The sequence below is a fragment of the Hibiscus syriacus genome, unplaced genomic scaffold (assembly GCF_006381635.1).
Source record: "Hibiscus syriacus cultivar Baekdansim isolate YM2019G1 unplaced genomic scaffold, ASM638163v2 tig00110328_pilon, whole genome shotgun sequence".
Lineage (NCBI taxonomy): Eukaryota > Viridiplantae > Streptophyta > Magnoliopsida > Malvales > Malvaceae > Hibiscus > Hibiscus syriacus.
This window is the reverse complement of record NW_024062685.1, coordinates 236,924-244,171: the sequence shown is the minus strand read 5'-3', so window position 1 is coordinate 244,171 and position 7,248 is coordinate 236,924. Positions and strand designations below refer to the sequence as shown.

Below are 7,248 nucleotides of genomic sequence, written 5' to 3'. Positions count from 1 at the left end.
CCTTTGATAATTACTAATAACTTTCAGGAAATATCTCACATAAATCATTGAACTATTGAACTATTCTACTTTTATTCCCAAATTCTGAAATTTTACGATTTAGTCACTAACCCGGTTAAGGATGTTACAATCCTAATAATAGATTAACACTCAAACACATTTTAATATGACAATATTAGTATCATGCACTGATAGTTTTTTTTATACATATTAACAATCAACTGAAGGATCGTACCACTTCATTAATTTCTAATATCTTACATGTTATATTTTAAAGGGTAAATTACAAATTTGATAATTGAATTTTCATGTGATTCATATTTTACTCATTGTACTTTCAAAATTTTCAATTTTCTCACTTAACTTTTAAATTGCTCATGTTTTGATCACTTAACCGTTAAATAGCTAACAGTGTTATGACATGAAAATCTCTACAAAAAAATGTTGTTTTATATCCTAAAAAAAATAAGGGTAAATTACAAATTTGATAACTGAACTTTCATACAATTCTTATTTTACTCACCGTACTTTCAAAATTTTCAATTTGCTCACTCAACTTTATAAAATGCATTTTTTGTTCACTATGTCAGGGTTAGACGAACAAACGGTCAGCGGAGGCAACAACGCTGAAAGGGCAAATAGGTTGGGTTTTGGTCGAAAAGATGAGAGGACTTCAACGGTGGCGGTAGTGAGACGAACAGACTGTCAGGGTGTCCGAATATCGATGAAAACCAATGGGAAGCTTTGGTTTCCCGACGAACCTTTGACGGTTTCTCCACGACTAATGGTGGAGAGCCTTGACAATCGACCACCAGTTTTTGATCTAGGTGGCCTGACGCATACACCGATATTGATGGTCATAGTCACCGTTCCAACGGCGACTGAGATCAACGATTTCCTATGATTTTATGATGAACGATGGGTTTCATCAATGGTGAATGACAGGGCTTCAATCGAGAGGCGACGCTGGTGTTGTTGGAGGTGGCAGTACGAGCCATCACTGGCCGGAGATGGGTTCAGCGATGAGGTCAGCGGTGGACGATCGTTGATGATGAGAAGTTTAATGGCAGAATATGCAAAATTGAAAATTTGAAAGTAGAGTGAAAATATGAATTATATAGAAGTTCAATTATCAAATTTGTAATTTACCCTTTATTTTTTCTGACTTGTCATAGCATCCGTGGCTTTTAAAGATTAAAAAACTATTTCTCTAAGCCACGTCCACGACGTGAGAAGTTTAACAGCAGAGTGACAAAAAAAACTCAATCTATAAAGTTGAGTGAGCAAATTATAATTTTTGAAAGTATGGTGAGTAAAATAGGAATCATATGAAAGTTTAGTTATCAAATTTGTAATTTACCCTATTTTAAAACATCTAATTTTCACATGGGTTAACTACATGGATGGTAACTTATCTTTGTGATTTGTCCACTTTAGGTCACTGATTTCAAAAAACAAATTATGGTCACTTTTGTTTTTATTTAATTAAAATATGGTTACTTTGTTTTATTTAATTAAGATGTGGTCACCCCGAGTTAACTGCCGTAAACAACAGTTAAATATTTTTGATATATCAAACATTTGGTATCTGTTATTACTTATTCTCTCAATTTACTGATACTTTTAATAAATTAAATAAATTTAAATCTCCAATTGAACTATACCACATGTCATGCGAGTAAGGTTGTTAAAAAAATACCAGACTCGTTGACACCTTACCCAATTAAAAAAATATCGGGTATTTATAATAAAAATACCCGATTTTCTGGGTCGGGTACCCTATCGGGTTTGGGTCGAGCGTGAAAATGTTGGTTAACCTGTACCCTCCGACTCGATACCTGATTATTATATATTTTAATTTTTATTTTATATTAACTTTTATTCATATTCCTCGAATTATTTTACTATAACATTCTAAAATCTTAATTTCTTAAATTTGACACCATAACGTTTTTAAATTCTGAATTTATTAAATTATTCACATTAACTTTTATTCATGGATAGTGCATTTCATACATTGTGATATCGATGAAGCAAGTTATATAAGTTTCTGTGGAGACATTGTCATGCCAATTGAACTGCTAAGTCTCCATTCCTTGCTGAACTTGCTTATTTTCCTTTCTTTTTGACGGAAGTTTGTACCTGCACATTTGTACTGTCTGTATCTGTGTTCTATTTCTCATGCCATGTAGTGGGTGGTTTGAGTCTGCACTACCTATTGGCTGGCGAGGAATTTTTAAGGTGTCAAAACTCAGGAGGTCTTCTTAAGCAGTTATTTTGGATCGCCATGCAACTTTTGTGGTCCAATCCAACGAATCTACTCCAAGCAAAGGAGAAACAAAAAAACTTATTCCTTGTGCCTAATTTTCTGGAATATATATATTTTTCCTGTTTCCTGATATTCACTAAACAATTTTTAGGCTGTTATTCTTCTTTTCCGTATAATAATTTCTATGTAAATTTATTGATTATATTCACTTCATTCGCAAGGGTTCTTCTAATTTACTGCTTATTATGTGCTTTCTTATTTTATCTCTTTGGTGATACCCACACCATTGTCAAAAGCTGAAGAGGAGGCAGTACATGAAAGAGAGGAAAATAGAGAAATTCAAGAAGCTACAATCGGGTTCTCGGTTTTCAGATTGAAGGTGGTCATGGTAAGTGACTAGTTATGTTGCATGACATTTTGAGCCTCCTGCTGCCCCTTTGTTTTCTTACTGTCTCTTTTGTTTATCCAGGGGTGAATTTGTGTTCAATGATATTAACTTAAAAATCTGAAGCAGATTCTTTTACCATTCGTCATTCAAATGATGCCTACGCCTGTACTTAATTCACTCTAATGTGTTAGCTATATTCTAAAATGGTATGTGTTCTAACATATTTATCTCTTCCTCATGATCTTAAGTACTGGATTGCAACCCACAGTTGACTGGCATTAAAGGTTGATGAATGAGTTGAACAGCACAAATGACTTATTCGGCTTTGTTAGAATCATGAGAGAAAAGCTTCAAGAAGCAGCGACACTTGGTATGATTTCATTGTATTCTTTCACCCTGCTTGCTGGAGCTTGAATTTGACACTTGGATTCAATTATATAATTCCATCTATGGAGACCTTTCCTGTTATTTGTAATTTAAGAAGCTATTATTTAAATTCTTCCCCTGCAGTTCCTCCAATTCCAATATGAGTTTGGACTCATTGCTCTTAACAAAATTCTTCCATCATTTATGACTCATCAGGATTGCATCCCCAATCCACAGTTCTCATCAGGACTGTTCCACAATCTCTCTGTCTGGTCCAGCTTTATCAGTTTCAATTGATAGAAGTGAAACTTATGCCAGAAAAATGAGCATCACATCCCACTTCAAGATGTAAATAGGCAATTTAAGAAAGTCAGCCAAGGAAGTGAATCTCCCATGAAAGTAAACGAAATAAATTTATTGATGGAGTATTCAATAAATATCCCAAGAAAGTAGCCAAATCAGATATCTTATCATCGGTTGTTCATCGCTCCCCTCGGATTAGGAAGTAGCAAAACAAGATCTTTTATCACCACTTGTTCGCCGTTCCCCTCGTTTTAAGGCATTGTATCCAAACTTACATGTTCTCTGTCTTGGACTGTATACAGAAAGTAGCACACACACACGTTTTATATCTGTCTGCCATTTTATGAGTAGAATGTTGTTGTTTTCTTTGAAGATTCAGTCATATCTTGCGATAGATAGTAGCAAAAAATTAAGGGATGGAGATTGAGCTTTGAGCTGTCAACTTGACCCGGCTTGTTCCTGCCTTGCAAATAATCTTTTACATACCTACAAGATTTTCATGCTTAATGGTTCAAACTTTAAAGTGTGTCTAGCATATTGTTTTCCAGGAACTCCTGTCTTTGAATAATATGTTTACCCCTTGGTTTTCGTCTTTCTAAGTTAACCCCCAGACTCTCTTACCTACGTTAGGCAAGGGCAAGTTCATGAATTATGTAAAATAGGTATTTGTACTATATCCTTAGGATCTCAGGGCAAGGCATTTGTGCACATTATGAACTTGCATGGCGTATATACTATGTTATTGGTTCAACTCCACTTAAGACTGCAAGATTCGTAGTGAAGAATTTTTCTAATTTGAGATTTCGAAATATATGGCAGGGTAAAATGAAGATAGAGTGGGGGGCTGCTTCACTGTATCAGATTTCCAATTTTGTGCTGATTTTATGGTTTGAGCTGATGTTCTACTTTGACTAGTTTGTGATGCAGTAACATGCAGGATGTCGAAACAATCTCCATATGTATCATAGAACTTAGTTGGAACCAATTGAAGTGTTTTGGAACACATTTGGTATGACCTTGCTATGTTTCTATCATTACTTCATTATAGAAATGAAACTACCGAAGATGACTAGTTGAGCCGATAGTCTAGATGCTTTAGTGTTATTAGGTTTTGGTTACTTCCAATGTATCTTTAGGATGAATGCATTACCATTTTATCAATCTAAAATCAGTATAACTCAATATATCGATTTGGTTAGACTTTAGCCCTTTAATTTTAGAGAAAATAACCTCAATGACAAAAATCTTATATATACGATTTTAACCAACTTTTTTGGATTTGCCAAATGACCGACAAATCACAATGCGAATAAAAATCGCAACGCGATCTCCAGAATCGCAAATCAGTTCCCAGATCGCAATGCATAGTACAAATTAGCATTGCGATTTTCCAGAATCGCAACGCAAATATGAAAATCGCAACGCGAACATATAAATCGCAACGCGATTCTGACTATCGCAACGAGTATCCGTAAATCGCAACGCGTATCCGTAAATCGCAACGACAATACGTAAAATCGCAACGCGTATCCGTAAATCGCAACGAGAATACGTAAATCGCAACGCGTATCTGTAAATCGCAACGTGTATCTGTAAATCGCAACGAGAATACGTAATCGTAATGCGTATCTGTAAATCGCAACGACAATACGTAAATCGTAACGCGATTTTTAAAGCGCCATTAGAATCGCTACGTATTTTATTTTCAAATTCCAAACGAATATTAATATCGGACTGAACCATCCAAATATATATCGTAATGCAACTCATAACTTAAAACCTAAAATCACAACTCAGTCCCATCTCCATCTCTCACTCTACGGCGAAATCCGTCCCCATCTCCGAAGATTTCCATCCCCATCTGGCGAAATCCCTCACAACCATTCACGGTCAGAAATCCTCAATCATTCAGAAATGGAAAATCAACTCTGAGGGTTAGTTTTTTTAATTATTTTTATTTTGAAATTTTTACATTATTTAGGTTTTTCATATTGAATTGATGATAAGTTTACAGGTAATTTCAATAGATTAACCATTTCACTTAAATTTCTTATTAAATTCATTTGATTGCTGCCAATACTGTTAAACTGTTTAGTCTTTAACCCTGTGAAGTTAGTATTTGTCTTTGTTTTGTCTTTTGGTTGAAGTAATGCAATCCATTAAAGTTTCAATTTGCAGAAGAAGAATAGTTTCTAAACTTAAAATCGCAACATGAAAATGAAAATCGCAACACGAAAATGACTATCGCAACGAGAGAAATGAAAATCGCAACGAGAGAATCGCATTGCGATTTTCATTTCGCGTTACGATTCTCTCGTTGCGATTTTAATTTCGCGTTGCGATTCTCTCGTTGCGATTTTCATTTCGCGTTGCGATTCTCTCGTTGCGATAGTCATTTCCGCGTTGCGATAGTCATTCTCTCGTTGCGATTTTCATTTCAACCAAAAGACAAAACAGTGTTGCAAATTTTAGTTTCAAGAAAAACTACTACTCTTTATGTTTATTGTTTTGGTATATCTTCACAGTGTAGTTTTTGGTATAGTTTATTGTTTTTGTAGAAATTTTTTTCGGCATTGACATTAAGGAATAAGTTAGCCTAGCCACTACAATTACTTCGAAGCTTTCACCTGCACAAAGAAAATTGTTTGAGGAAATCTGCTTCGGGCCATGGCTGAGAGTACAGCATCCGGGTAGAGATGTAATTTGACCCATTGTGGCTTCAGACCATGACTAGCTATCCGACAGTATACAACGTGGTGAGGAAGAGATATGGTTTCATTTTCCACCGGCGTATACTTGTTTTGGGCGGAAGGAGTTCTGCTTATCACTGGTCTACGATTCAGACACGATGTAGGCCGGTACACTCGTCATATCACCCGCCCATCAGGTTATCCCGGGTTTTCCTAATGAGTCAATAGAGAAGCTGAACTTACACGTCGACGACCTGAAGAAATTGTTTAATAAGAAAATGATTTTACTCGATGAATGACGTCGATGTCGAGTATGCCTCTAGTACTTTTGTATGCCGGTTTTTAGCATAGAGGCCAGACAACCTATTCCTCAGGAGCTAATATTATTGGTAGAGGACCTAAATGCATGGAATCTGTTTCGTGGGGTTCGTATATGGAAAGCTACCTGGACTAAGTTGTCGTCTTCATTTGATGACCGCAAAGTTTGCGCGCGATGGGTCGAAATACACTTTGTCAAGCTTTGTTTGGACCTTTAAGGTAAGAATTTCTATATAATGTTTCAAAATTTATTAATTATTTAACAATTACTAATGTTGTTATTATATTGTTTGTAGATTTGGATATTCGAGGCTTTCCCCGCATGCAGACATATGCATTAAAACTTCAAATGATATTCCTAGGGCTATTTCCTGGAAGAGGAAACGTCTGTTGGATTGGGAAGACTTAATACCATATGCGACAATAAATAATGTAAGTTAACACAAATATTATCATATATAAACAAGTTATTAATAGTAGACGTTTAACTTTGTTTAAGTTTTTATGTTTTAGGAGGCCAACACTCCATTACAGAGACTGACACCCACGGAGGCTGAGCTTGCCATGAATGGTGGCAAGCTAGTCAGCGTTTTTTTGATGGCACGAATGATGAGCATCCTCCACTTCCTCCACTTCGAGAGCCATCACCTCACCCAGAGCATCACCTGATCGACCCAACTATACACTCTACAACGAGAGCCATCACCTATCCGTCACATCATCGAGCCTTTCTCCACCATCACCTCATTATAGGCGACCGAAAAAGATGCCACGACTTTATCTCCCTGTTCTCCACCTCCACCTCCACGGGATGAGTCAAGGGAGTTACGTGATGAGGTCAATGCCTTGCGTGAGGAGATTGGTACTCTACGCGATAACGATGGTGCATGGCGTGTGGAGGTGTCTACTTTACT

At 36.2% G+C, this 7,248-nt stretch overlaps 1 pseudogene; it reads left to right on the top strand.

Annotated features, from left to right (window-relative positions):
- The first annotated feature begins 583 nt into the window (after positions 1-583).
- On the top strand, positions 584-3,540 carry LOC120118780 (annotated as a pseudogene).
- The last annotated feature ends 3,708 nt before the right edge of the window (positions 3,541-7,248 follow it).